General features: G+C 39.3%; 1 protein-coding gene and 1 long non-coding RNA gene across 3 annotated transcripts in view; one reads left to right on the top strand and one right to left on the bottom strand.

Annotated features, from left to right (window-relative positions):
• The window catches only part of LOC310724525 (eukaryotic translation initiation factor 4 gamma 3-like), a 367,925-nt gene that overhangs the window by 334,109 nt on the left and 20,078 nt on the right, over window positions 1-13,738 (top strand). The window lies entirely within an intron of this gene.
• LOC310725648 lies at window positions 1,906-3,078 on the bottom strand. The gene is made up of 3 exons (XR_014533459.1): window positions 3,015-3,078; window positions 2,143-2,254; window positions 1,906-2,024 (listed from the first exon to the last, which is right to left on the bottom strand). It is a non-coding gene; the product is annotated as an uncharacterized lncRNA (long non-coding RNA).

Genomic DNA, 13,738 nt, shown 5'->3' on the forward strand with positions numbered 1-13,738 from the left:
TGTTCATGGTCTCATGACTTGGAAATACTGTAGAAGAAACAAGAAATAACAACAAAAAGTTGCAGTGCATTGGTTAAGTGCTGTGAAAAGAAAGGGGACTAAGCTGTAAAAAGGATTAGTCTAGAACACATATGCCCTCTATAACCTCGCCTATTCATGCCCATGGATCGTAGCTTTTCTTGAACTTTTCTTTGCTCCTCCTGCTCCTAAAATTTGGCATCCATGTGGATATTTACATTGTGATTCCACAGTTAGAATCACAAATAGGCTTAAATGCACTAAAACATAAAGAAGGAGATATGATGTTTTACTTACCGCAGCCAGAGATTTACACATGATCCCGTACCCCACGGAGAAGTTGGGCTCATCAATGGCTTTCTCAAAAATCAGGTGGACGACACCCTTAAGTCGCTCCTCTGTGTCGATGTGGAGCTCTTTCACCTGCTTCATCAGCTGATTGAACATCTCTGGCGTCATTTTGTTAAGGAAACCGCGCACCGTCTGGAAAAGCTCACGCAACACACAACATCAGCACGACTGTATATAAATAATATCTGCATCCAGGTATGGGTGGAAGCCCCTCTGGCTTCTGCACACAATCACGCATGAACTGGATGCTCAAAAGAAAGTCTCTACTATATTGTATCCTCTTATTCTCCATTTCTGGCTCTGAGGAAGGAACGAGCAAAAGCAGACATGAAAAGTAGTGAAAAACATGATGAAGTGTGCGAGTCAGAAGAAGTAGGTCTCACTGTGCATTTCATCCTCAGAGCTGGGCTCGGGTTCGTTCTTCGGCGGCTCGGCTTCCTGCGCTTCGATCTCATCTGCTGGTGTTTCTGCTGAAGCCAGATGCTCCACAATCACAGGAGACACACTGGAATTCTCGACTGTGGTTGAGACTGGCTCAAGGTCAAAGTCAGACTGCTGGAAAGCGAGCTCTGGCTTATCCTAACACACAAACACACCCAATTAATAATAAAACACCAGGATTACTGTGAATTTGTAGTGTAAATGTAGGTTTCACACATTCACCGAAGTGAACGACAGCATTTCTATCTTTATATATAGTTATTTAAAGAAATACTCCAGTGTTGGCACCTCAGTTTATATCTACAGTATTTGTAGTCCATGTGCAATAACTACAACCAAGAGCTAACATGCCTCCTAGTTTATTGAGACGAGCAGAAAACGTTACTCATCACTCGATTACAATGAAAGTCAAAGGGCAGTTGTGGGAAAAAGGAAGGATTATGTGAGATTTTTATACGCCATTACCAAAAGATAATATTGCATATTGAAATTTAAAGATGTCTAATTCTTTTATTTGTAGAAAACGTATTTAAAAAGTACGGGTCTTATTTCTAAAAGTACGGATTTGTTCTTTCAGGCTACTTTTGTAGTCAACACCGTTTAACATGCACAACAGTTTAACAATTTGCAATACGTCTTAATTAAAACATGTTGGAAAATGCTGGACTACACGTTTAATTTAGTCACATTGTAAAAGATCTTGACCAATTAAAATCCAGTGCAGGGACAGCGACGATCCCTAAACTCACCTCTCTGAGCGATCGGGAGTCGTCAGGACGAGGAGCTGTGTCTGTTTCGGCTCATCGATGGTGAATAGAGCAGAAGCTGGAACCTCTGGGGGCACGTGCACAGGCTCTGTTTTATCTGGCTTTGGTGTGACGGCTTGTGCAGGACCGGGCTCAGCTGAAGAGGTAGACTTTTCAGCACCATCTAATGCAGCAGATTTTACTGAATAACTCTCAAGCTGTTCATCTGTAGACAACAGAGACAGTAGCAATTAAATCACAGACTAGACGAGTCAAAAATAAAAAAATAATAATAATTAAGGCTCATATACTCAGTAAATGAACCAGTACTGAAACAAAGAGTAAGCACACGCACCGTTTTCCTCTTCCTCTTGGTAGATGGATGTTGCTGCAGTGGAGGGACCATTGGGAATGGAGTCTGGTTGTACACGGCCTGATCATTATAGTAGAACATCCCTGCAGCCGACACTAATAAGAACAGTATCAGTTTCAATTAAAGACCAACATGTAAGCTGTGAGGATCATAACATCCTACAAGAAAACCAGGCTTTTTGTAAGGATGACTGGAAAGGCATGATCAACTTACCATTTGTTGGGGTAGTAGGTTCAGGGAGTACAGTGTAGCATGTATTGAATCCTGTGGGATGGACTGAGTACTGCTGAGGAGGCACCACATGTACTGGAGCACTGTAATAATACTGGAACACAAACAGCATATAAGTTTGGCATAAAAATCACAAAAATGCTAAAGCTATTTAAAGGTTAACGTAAACAGTATTTGAAACTTGCAGCTATAAAAGGACACACAGGGACAAATTCAAAGCACCAGGGTACACACATGACCCCTGACCTTTCCCACAACTACATCGAACAACCTCCAAGTCTCTACCTTGTCCCTGTGTGACTCATTACATATAGCACAGTTAGGTATGGTAATGTAGGTGAAGTAATGTGGGTGAGATAAACTCAGGCAATGCAGGAGGGAAAGACAGGGCAGAGTGAGGGAGGAAGTGCAGGCCAGACAGGGGTGGGATTTTAAAGTCAGGCTAGGAAAGGTAGGTAGAACGTATTTCCTAATTAGCACACATTAGCATACAGATATCATTTTGGTCCAAACTCAGTAATGATTTCGTTCAAATAGAGTTCATAGAGTAAGTAGTTTCATTGATTTGTACAATTCTGATATACTTCATGAATAACCTTCACTCTGTTTAATCAAATCAGAGCCGGGTCCTTTTAGAGCGGTTGCCAGTTGCGCTCACATTCCTCTATATGGACATTCATTCCTCTTCGTTTAGTTCCCTTAAAGACAGAGTAAGTGATTAAGGGGTTTACAAAATGAGGCCGTTTGGCTGCCGTAAGTAAAATCTAAATGAACAGTGTGTTTAGGTGATGAGGAAGTGATGGGCTTTAGTTTATTCTGTGTGAAAAACAGTGTGTGTTTGAACTGTACATTACCAGCATTTGTTCTTCTGGAGAACTCGCAGTCATGTTCACCACCACAGGAACGTAGGTCCCCGAATACTGTTGATTAGAACAACGTGAAAATGTCTGTCACTACATGTGACATCATATTTAATGTTCTCTCTTATACTTGCTCAATACAGATCTAGAACATATACAGAATATATATTTGTCAATATTTAGTGTAATTGAAGAAATGAGAATGCAATATTTCTGTATGTTGATGCAGTTTTAAAGTGAACATTCCTACTGCAGTAAACAAACGTCTGGTCTCAACAACGGCCTTCGATTCAATAGTGGACTTACAATGTTTGCATGTTACTATGACAGCATGACATTTGACTATGACGTTTCATTGGTGGATTAAAAAGATTGTTGCACCAATCAGGGATGCTACGTCACAGAGATGGTGACGGCGCGACTCTACATGAGCTCCTGTAGTGTTTCTCTGTAGAAACACACACCCGGGTTAGAGGAGAGCGCCCCCTGCTGGACTTTTGTTCGGTAAGCTTTCCAGTCTATTGATTATTGCTGTTTGTTTCTTGTCTTTCTTCTATCTTATTGTGTACAGGCCACAAATGCATCGTTTTCCATGCTAAGAGCATTCTTTTATTCGTTGATCCGTTCCCTGGTATTACTCGAAGCATTAGTGCCCCCGTATGGCACTCATCAGTATTACTGATCACTGCTAGTGATTGGAAGATGGCATCATTTCAGTGACTTGGTTCTTTAGATCATTTCGTTCCTTTGATCAGAAATAATATAAAATGGTACATTTCCAATAAGCAGATACCCATACACACGTCTACATACACGAACTCTGACATTAGTTCCAATAATGAAAATATGACAAGGCAGCTAAAGGACAAATGATGATAAACAGAATGAGTAGCTCACCCTCATCTCTTCTGGTCCGTATCGTTCATTCCTTAATCACGTGACTCCCATAATTATTGTAACAATAACATCAAGATTCGGACAAAAATAAAATAAAAAATACTCGCACAAGAGGATTCATGACATGAACCTTTTTATAAACCGAACAAAATAAAAATTCTTCCATGCAAATGCGTTAACACGATTAATGCTGTTGATAAGACCCAATACTTGAGGGACAAAATGTGCTTCCTCAAATCTCCACCTCCTCTTCACCTGGCATCCGTATCAGATCTCGAATCGGCCCATTTATCATTCCTTTCAGAAAATATACACAAAGTGCACGTCACAAAGTCGTGATTGTGAACATCACATCAGCTTAGATAACGTCTCATGTAAAAAGTCCACCGCTAAATCTTTCAATCGGACTGATTTGAATCGGAATGACAGGATCGCGGGTACCTGCGCAGCGACATCGAGAACACGAGCACCAGGAAAACAGCGAGTGTGCACCTTACCTTTGTCTCCGGTAGCGCGGACATGCCGGACGATGGAATCTCCAAGAATCACAGTATGACGTTCCGTCTCGCGGAGAGGGGGGAAGCGGTTCTCGGTCGAGATCTCGAAGGCCGGTGGTGGTGGTGGGGGAGACGTCCTGGACCGGGGCTTGGCTCGTGTCTTCCGCTGCTGCAGCATCCAGGGTCTGTGGGCCTGGGCAGAGAAACACGCGGAGTTGAGGTGCTGGGAGAGTTAGATTCAACCCGGGAATTTACCTGGGACGAGTGAGCGTACGCCCGGGATGTTTCCAGCGCCGCTTTCCGCACTCGCATCTGGGCATCGAACGAGTTCTCACCTATGCTCAAAGGCAGACACACAGCCGGCATAGTGCTTATAATAGCAGATAGAGTTAAGATACAGAGATGTGATAAAGTGAGAGGGAATGAACACCAGTGATAGTCGAGTTAACTAACTACAGGCACAAGACAGGAAGACAAAAATAATTTAGGATTATTAAAAGAGGAAAAAAGGAGAGATAAATAGTAAAGTTTGTTTAAAAACACAGTCAAACACAGGAAGCTACGTCACAGAAAGTCTGCAAGCAGAGAGTCTCCTTTCCACGTCATGACCTGCTCCCATCCTGCTGCCACCTAAAAAGATAAATAACTAACAACAATCTGCACTTACTTTATCTTTACAGTAAATACATTTACAAATAAATACATAAATACAATATGAAAATAAATAATAATAAATTGGCAATTCACACAACAAACAAATTAAATACATTTTTCACTACAAAGTCATTTTCCTAAAAACAGATCTTTCTTGCTTTGTTTGTTGCAAAGTCATCAATTACATCATCGTTGCAAATCTGACCAGCACTTGTATGGTTGATGTTTATGACAGCGAGGCTGCTGAGGTGCTCTTGTGACATGGTGGATCTCAGGTATCATTTGATTAGTTTCAGTTTTAAAAAGCTTCTTTCTGCTTCAGCTACAGTCACTGGAAGTGTAAGACAAAGTCTTGTGAAAAAAAAAAAGCTTGTTCACGTGAAAGAAAAGTGTCAATGATTTTTATTTTAGGCAAATCTCATCTAATGAAGCCACAAGATGTTTTGCATGAAAGTTGTTTTAAAAAGATTTTCACTTTTTCTATCAGTAACTACACTAATAAAGGAGAGGTAGAGGGAAGATTTGAACAATTTATAACAGCCCCCAAAATACTTATAATTCTTATTATTATTATCATAACTGCAGTAACACACACACACACACACACACACACACACACACACACACACACACAGCTGCATTAATACATTTAAATCACTATCTCTCTAATCACACTTAATTCCTCCAGGATTAATTACAGGTTGGGTGACCTCTAACCTCTCGTGTGGTGCTGATGTTCCTCCTCAGAAGTCCATCTGCTGTCTGAAGTCTCAGCTCCACCCTCTTCAGGTCATCAGACTTCATCAGGGCTGTCAATTAAACACAACCTATGTTTATCTACACATATGATACCAGGACGAGAAAAAACCCCTCTGAAGATGTTCTTCTTAAAGACTGAAATCCGTATCAGAGCTCTTTTATAGAAATATATATATGACTGTATAATGCTGCTGCCATTAGGACTTTATTTCACATCACATGAATCTGCTGCACTTGTGAGTGGATTTGATTCGGACTTTTCTGATAAGCGTCTCTAATAGATCAGTGTAATTATTATAATATTAACGCTTAGTGGCGTCTCACCGTCCAGACTACAATTATCTCATACATACAACTGAGCATATCATTTAAACTCACACCTAGAGGTCGACTGATACAGGATGAACAATATATGTTGCTGATTTCTTTTGTCCGATATGTTTGTCCAAATAAAATCTCTACAAATTTAAACCTATTTTGTAATGACACTGAATTGAAATAAAAATAAATAAATAAATAATCTGTGTGACATGAACAACTCATATTTCTTGTCCACTTATTACACTATTTATAACTTTTAGAATAAACTTTAAAAACTGGACCAAAATAAAGTTTGTTCACAAACTTTTACTAAACTGAGTTTATTTATATGATCATCACCATTCATTACATCTCATTACCTCTGTCTTTGTCCCGCTTTTCTTCTTCTACACTTTTTCTTCTTTTTTATTTAATTTGTATTGTTTTCCAGCACAGTGATGTGATGAATGTAAATAATGTTATGTTTGCATCATTATGCTATAAAACACATATTATCCCGTTAAGTTCTGAGCATGCGCAGAAAGAACCAGAGACATGACTGCACAGCGTTTTTTACTCGTTTACTCTGCACACTGCAAACACACCCACATGCAGCACGAGAGTGCCCTCTAATGGCTATCAGATATTATAACATTAATGCAATGTTACCAATGTCACTATGACCATTATTAATTTAGGGGCTTCAGGAAAGTCTGCAAAGGAAACAAAACTATACCTACCTTTTCCGGTTTGTCTGAATCGTTGCACAAAACACATTTAAAAAATCCGAAAACACAGCGACAAGTCAGACAAACCGGAAAAGGTAGGTATCGTTTGTGAATGGAAAATTATCAATCATTGGAGAAGACACCTGTCATTCACCTGTATATCTTGACTGACAGGTGTCTTGTCCAATGATCGGTAAGTTTACATTCACAAACTATACCTACATTTTCCGGTTTGTCTGACTTGTGTTTTCGTATTTGTTATTTTGTTTTCGGATTTGTTAATCTGTTTTGCACTTCTCACACACACACACACACACACACACACACACACACACACACACACACACACACACACACACACACACACACACATCACCAGTCACACACACACATTCTCCTCATCACCAGTCACTAAAACAGAGCACACTGATTAGTCCCATCAGCCACAGATCTGCTTCTCACCGCTCGTTTCCCCCCGGCTCCACCCTCCATTCACCAACCGCCGCTCGTGCACGCACCCGCTGCTCCATCCAGCAGTAGTGTTCAGGTGTTGTGAGGTGAATCCAGTGTTAACCCTGTCAGAATGACTGCTGAAAGATCATCCACTTTCTTGTGCCAATCCATGTGATTAATTATAAAGTACAGATGTTTAAGTGAATCAGGTTCTGCCCCACATTAACTGTCAGCTATATTGCTTTCAGAGCTCAAAATTAACAAAGCACCAAAGCTGCAAGAAAATACCTCAACTTCAGTTTCTGTCAAATTTCTTTTCTTTAAGGACATCAAACATCACTGACTTTACTAAAGTGAATTTTAAGAAAAATAAATACCATCATTGAATGCTCTCTGTGATGAAGAGACATTAGACATGATTGAAATTCAAAATCTTTATTAATTTAATAGTGTTTATTGTGTCTCGCTGTGGTAAAAGTGTTCAGACTCTCTGTTTCTCTTGTCGTCTTCTTTTTTTTCTATTTCTCGTTTTCTTTTGAATGTTTTCTTGTCTCAGCTGAGCAACAATTTCCTCCCATCGCTCTCGGACTCTCATATAATGTTCTGTTTTATTTTTTGAAGTCTTCTTTTCTTCCTCACAGAGATTCTGGGTATCCTGGAGCCCCCTGTTGGTCTGAAGCTGTAAGTTGTTCCTCTCCTCTATGTCAAGATTAGTTTTCTCTCTTTCGTCCTCTTGTTTTTCCTCAAAATTCAACGTGGGCTCAAACTGAGCAACACGTTCCTCCAGTTGCTCTTTGTCTCTGATCAAATGATCTCTCTCCTGCTCTGCACTATTTTTCACTTTTTCACAGTGATTCTGAGTATCCTGGAGCTCCATGGTGGTCTGTTCCAAAGTGACCTCAAGCTGAGCAGCATGTTCCTCTATATTATTTTGTTCTCTCGTCCAGCTCTTTTTCTCACATTCTAAGGTTTTCTCCAAATCCTCAAGGATTTTCAGGCAAGACTGGAGCTCCATGGTGGTCTGTTCCAACGTGACCTCAAGCTGAGCAACATGTTCCTTCAGTTGTTTTTGCTCTCTCATCCAGCTCTCTCTCTCACAGTCTACAGTTTTCTCCAGTTCCTCATGGATTTCCAGGGAAGACTGGAGCTCCATGGTGGTCTGATCCAAAACAAACTCAAGCTGAGCAACACGTTCCTCCAGTTGTTTTTGTTCTCTCGTCCAGCTCTGGCTTCTCTCAGTTATATCCTGTTCCTGCTGCTTTCGCTCAGAAGCCAAAGTAGCCTCCAGCTTTTGCACCGTCTGTAGCAGAATGGCTTTCTCTTCTTTCTCTTCTGTTATCTTCTCTATCATTAGAAGAGAAAATGCATCCAAGTCTTTCTCTACTTTCTCCATGTGTTCCAGCTTCTCCTTCATTTCAGCAATCTGCTTAGTTTTCTTTGTTCTTCTGCTTTGAAAAAACTTTCTCAACCTTCTGAAGAGCTCCATGTTTATGCCTCTTTACTCACAAGCAAAAACCTCGGAAATGAGAGAAACAGAGACGCGTTCCCAATTATAGACGTTGCCTTACTGTGACGTCACAGGGAGATGCCCCGCCCTCCGTCTGTGACGTAACCCGGTCTCTCTTAACCGGACTATGCGCATGCGCACATTACAGAGGTAAAGAGCGGATACAATATCGTCTTTACAGCTTTTCTGTTGTTCCTGAGAGAAGAGCGATATTACAGTCATAAATAAGATAAAAAACGGCTGTAAACTGTGTATAAAGCGAGTGAATCCGAGTTGAGAACCGGAAGTTGACCGGAGTGACTCTATGAATGTTGCAGAATCATAAATGACCTGTAGGTAGCAGTGTGATGTGTATTAGAGCTCACTGTCACAGCAGGTCATTAGAAGTAGTGGAGCTCTAATGACGTCATTAATAGCGAGGACAAGACACACAGCAGTTTGGGATTCTTTTATTGACTTTATTGATTAATTGATTTGGAGTATGATTGTGTTTCTGATCAAAGTAAGTTCATGTGTATGGAGTAAAAACAACCTGTACATTTCTCACTTCCAGACAGTATTATGAGATGTTCATCTGCTGGAAGTTCATGTTTAATGCTGCATGTTTTATAGGATTTATGAGCTGGAAGAAATGTCCAAACACCTCAATTCAACACTGAGTGATTTTTGTAGTTTGGTAGACTAAAATTAAATACAATAAAAAAGTTATTAACTGAAACTAATCTGAAATAAAACTTCAAAATATAAAGAATCAAAATAAAAACTATCAGTACATTTAAAATTATAACAATATATAACAAGAATTATAATATTATTAGTTAAATGCAGTGCAGTATTACAGCCTAAATATTTAAATTTTAATTAACTTTAAATACACATTTATAAATATTAAGGCTTTTACTGTGTAATAGATTAAAAACTAAAAACTAAAAATTAAAAACTAAACCGACACTTAAATTAAATACCAACATAATTTACTGCAATGAAATTAAAAACATCAAAATACAACAAAAATAAATAAAAATGACTATTAATATGTTTAAAACTAGAATAAATCTGGTTCAGACAGTTAAATACAGTGCAGTATTACAGCCTTATTTCATGTTCATTTTCTAAAAGCAGTTTGTGATTATAATAATTAGAAATCATGGAGGGGTCTGAAATTGTCATCGTAGGTGCATGTCCACTGTGAGAGACATAATCTAAAAAAAAAAATCCAGAAATCACAATCTATGATTTTTTAACTATTTATTTGTATGATACAGCTGCAAATAAGTATTTGAACACCTGAGAAAGTCAATGTTAATATTTGGTACAGTAGCCTTTGTTTGCAATTACAGAGGTCAAACGTTTCCTGTAGTTTTTCACCAGGTTTGCACACACTGCAGGAGGGATTTTGGCCCACTCCTCCACACAGATCTTCTCTAGATCAGTCAGGTTTCTGGCCTGTCGCTGAGAAACACAGAGTTTGAGCTCCCTCCAAAGATTCTCTATTGGGTTTAGGTCTGGAGACTGGCTAGGCCACGCCAGAACCTTGATATGCTTCTTACAGAGACACTCCTTGGTTATCCTGGCTGTGTGCTTCGGGTCATTGTCATGTTGGAAGACCCAGCCTTGACCCATCTTCAATGCTCTAACTGAGGGAAAGAGGTTGTTCCCCAAAATCTCGCAATACATGGCCCCGGTCATCCTCTCCTTAATACAGTGCAGTCGCCCTGTCCCATGTGCAGAAAAACACCCCCAAAGCATGATGCTACCACCCCCATGCTTCACAGTAGGGATGGTGTTCTTGGGATGGTACTCATCATTCTTCTTCCTCCAAACATGTTTAGTGGAATTATGACCCAAAAGTTCTATTTTGGTCTCATCTGACCACATGACTTTCTCCCATGACTCCTCTGGATCATCCAAATGGTCATTGGCAAACTTAAGACGTGCCTGGGCATGTGCTGGTTTAAGCAGGGGAACCTTTCGTGCCATGCATGATTTCAAACCATGACGTCTTAGTGTATTACCAACAGTAACCTTGAAAACGGTGGTCCAGAAAATAGAAACATACACAAGAATGTTATTAACTACTTGCACGATCCATGTGGAACAAAGTTCAAAATTCTTGTGCATATAATAATAATAAATATTGTGAATGTAAACAAACATTTAGCAGTAGTTTGAAAAAAAAATTGCTTTTTTACAAAAAATTGCTGTGTTTATTGTGTGTGTGTGTGTGTGTGTGTGTGTGTGTGTGTGTGTGTGTGTGTGTGTGTGTGTGTGTGTGTGTGTGTATCAGGTCAGTCTCTGAGCATAAGCACTGAATCACTTGGAATTTACTCGGTCAATAATAAAAACTCTTTGCTATAGTTGTGAGGTGAAAAAAATCCAATGTTATTTAAACTTCTCTTTAAATAACAAGTTACAGTTCAGTGGTCAGGGTCATACAGAGGTTTTCCAAGACGGGTTCCACTCAGAACAGACCTCACAAGGGTCCATCAAAGAAGTCGAGTCCTCGTGCTGTGCATCAGGTGCAGAAGCTGCTTCAGAAAACAGACACACGAGTGCTGCAGCATCGCTTTAATCACTTCTTATTTCAAGAAATCTTACCAAGTGTAATTATTTTACTGCACTGGCAAATCATTTGACTTGTTTCTAGTCTGTAGAGTTTCTTCTTAAATCAAGCTTTTATTTCTTTATTTCGACGGGTATTTTTTGCAGTGGACGCGTCATAAAGTGTGTTGTGTGTTTTTATCCCTGACCACCGAGCAACATAGAGTGAATAAAAATCTATTAATATTCTTCATTCATACAATTCGTACAAGATGATTCATACAAATCAATACAATTCATTTTAGAATTGTATTAATAGTGTAAAGAGTAAAGTTTGAAGTCATCGAGGATGTAACACGACTTTAAAAAAGAGCTGGAATAAATAGAGTGAGAACAGCAGCCGCTGCACAGACTCCAGATCACACACTCTCATACAGTATTTGAAAAGCACTTGTATTCCTCTCAACCGAGAACAGAAAGCTGAGGGTACATTGGGAACAAGTTTCCCAAAACTGTATAGTTGCAATCTGGAAAACATTTTGCCTGAATCATTATTTCTGCTCATTTATGCTGTGCAGATGATTGTGTGGATCCATAGGGTAGTGGTCGTCACATCTGCTTTACACACAGAAGGTCCTTCCAGTGGAACCATGCAGGTTGCAAGCATGAGTGAGGTTTATATATTACTCACAAATTGTTACTCAATCCTGGAAATAAATAAACAGTTTTGCATGTTTCTGCATTGTGGTTGAAACAGAAATGGAGGAAAAGCATTCCAACATTAGAATCAGAGACTCAAGGGCATGGCTCCACTGGGGCTCGAACCCAGGACCTTCTGCGTGTAAAGCAGACGTGATGACCGCTACACTATGGAACCTGCTGCTGAGAAGGTTGATGTCCAATGTGCATAAATAGAAACATATCTCTCAAAATCTAACTGGAAAAATATAAATTAAACTTGTAAAATTCACTGACTCAAATGTCACAATCATCTCCACTGTTTTGGGCATGAGCTTTATGAAAGTCTCCTCACTGTTCACATAAGGCTACATAACCCCTACAGAGGGGTTCTCTGCCTCGATCCTGTCCAAAATCACAGACAGAAACGTCTCCTCTAAGGACTAAATAAGACGAAAGAAAAGGATCATCCAATATCCAACTAAATCAAACATGTGTTCAAATCATGTATATAAACAAACATTAAGGAGTTAAGACTTGACTGTAGACCAGGTTTAGGAAAACTGCTAGACTTTGTTTAAACCAAAACCTGGAGTAAACGTTTTTACACCACAAACCATATCTACTGTTCATTTTAACAACATCAGGGCACTGAATGAACTTTTACAAATGAGAAAACTCAAATCCACAGCTAAACAATAAAGTTGTTTGAATTTTGTGCACACTAAATAAAACAGAAGATAATAACTGACCTTGTTTACACAAAACACAGATGTGACCGATTTTTCCTCATCTGTCAGACCAGGAAGTTTACAACTCCCTTTAAGTAGTGCAGAAACCCAGTTAGCAGATAATAAATCATAACTGGCATCATGAAGAGTTTCCAATGCACAAGCGATGAGGGATTGTGTTTTGTTGTGTTTGTGCTGTGCAGTATCGATTCGAGGTCTTTTAGCAGTCGTGGGTTGTGACGTGTCTGATGCAGTTCTCTTTGCTCTCGGGTTTGTCTTGGTGAAAGCGAGGGCAGAGATGTTCATGGCTTTATTTCCTGAGATGGGATTGTTGTGCCTCTGATTGGAGCTCTCCTGCTTGGAGGGCAGGATTCCTGGAACATGAATGGCATGCCTGGGAGGAGCTGATCAAAACTCAGTAATAGCAAAGGGAACTCGACCTGATGCTGAAGGCTTCTTCATGGGTCCTGCATGCATATAAAATAAATAAATAAATAATCGAACAAAGCTGCATGTTTTATCTCTGCATAATGAATATTCTCTACAATCTGATCATTTCTGTACATGTTAAAGGTGTGTTGTGTAAAATAATTTACTAAATGAAATGAAAGGTGCTCAGATCACACTAATGATATTATATGTTTATTTAATAAAACCGTATCATGCAGTAATAATGTGCTTGTATCGTCTTACACACTGAAGACATAAACATCAACACTATAGATACCTTTAAGTGCCAGAAGCTGGTTTTCAACACTTTCATTCCTGTGGATAAGAAAATTCTTTATGGTTATGCAGAACAATAATTTTATGTTTATGTAGAGAATCCATCATATGCAATACTCTGTGTACCGTGTTTCTATATAAATGATGTACTTGAATAAAGTACTGGGTTAAAAGTCACATGTATCATGTATGTATATTTAACATTTTATGAAGATATTATTAACATGTAGATTTCTACAAACATTTA

The sequence above is a fragment of the Silurus aristotelis genome (genome assembly GCF_946808225.1).
Source record: "Silurus aristotelis genome assembly, chromosome: 1".
Classification (NCBI taxonomy): Eukaryota; Metazoa; Chordata; class Actinopteri; order Siluriformes; family Siluridae; genus Silurus; species Silurus aristotelis.